The sequence below is a fragment of the Aplysia californica genome, unplaced genomic scaffold (genome assembly GCF_000002075.1).
Source record: "Aplysia californica isolate F4 #8 unplaced genomic scaffold, AplCal3.0 scaffold01164, whole genome shotgun sequence".
Taxonomy (NCBI): Eukaryota; Metazoa; Mollusca; class Gastropoda; order Aplysiida; family Aplysiidae; genus Aplysia; species Aplysia californica.
The window spans coordinates 33,130-34,041 of record NW_004798434.1 but is presented as its reverse complement, the minus strand read 5'-3'; the positions used below and the strand labels follow the sequence as shown (position 1 = coordinate 34,041).

Sequence of the window (912 nt, the reverse complement as noted above, 5' to 3'; positions counted from 1 at the left end):
ACACACACACACACACACACACACTTACACACACACACACACACACACACACATGCCGTCACAGTGGACGCCGTGCAGTCTGTCACTGACGCCACCTGAGTACTGATATTAATCAAGGTTGAAACGTTTAACGCCCCTATCAACACTATTAGGTTATATAAGAGGCAGGAACTCCGAGTATAACGTCCATCTCCGAAAGGACCGAGCCAAAATAATACATGTATGGGAAATTCGTGTAAAGTGCCTTTCCCGTGGACACAACGTCGGATGGATCGAGCTGAGGCTCGAACCCCCCGAACCCACACACAATCTCACGATTAGTGGCGTCGGTAGCCTAGTGGTTGGGCTACCGGACTCGTAATCGTGAGATTGCGGGTTCGGGGGTTCGAGCCTCAGCTCGGTCCGACGTCGTGTTCTTGTGAAAGACACTTTACATGAACTTCCCACTTGGCTCGGTCCTATCGGAGACGGACGTTAAACTAGGAGGTCCCGCCTCTTAAATAACCTAAACTCATACCATTTCACCAATTAGACGCCCCTTTGTATATTTGAGTAAAGAGAAAAGCATTGAGAAGATAATGATCATTTGTTGGGCGTGCAGAAACAATAAGTTACATTTGTACTTCTCGCAATCCACAAAATAAGGTAAGGAGATATTGGCCAGGAATCGATACTAGGGTCAAGTTTGTAGATTATCGATTGGTGTCATGATAATATATTCACTAAGTATAAGATAAGATAAGATACGATAAGATAGTACTTTATTATCCCCGAGGGAAATTTTCCTTGGCTGTACAGGACCGTAAAAACACATGCAGGTATACATTTTTTTTAAAAATTAATCTTATATATTACTCTAATTAAAATTCAATGTGAAAGGAGAAGTAAAGCTGACAAAATGTACATTTACAT

At 42.5% G+C, this 912-nt stretch overlaps 1 protein-coding gene across 1 annotated transcript in view; it reads left to right on the top strand.

Annotated features, from left to right (window-relative positions):
- The first annotated feature begins 57 nt into the window (after positions 1–57).
- LOC101853899 overlaps positions 58–912 on the top strand; it is a 4,464-nt gene continuing 3,609 nt past the window's right edge. Inside the window, exon 1 of the mRNA XM_035973366.1 lies at positions 58–95. The gene's annotated coding sequence lies outside the window, so the exon portion shown is untranslated. The remainder of the gene's footprint in view (positions 96–912) is intronic.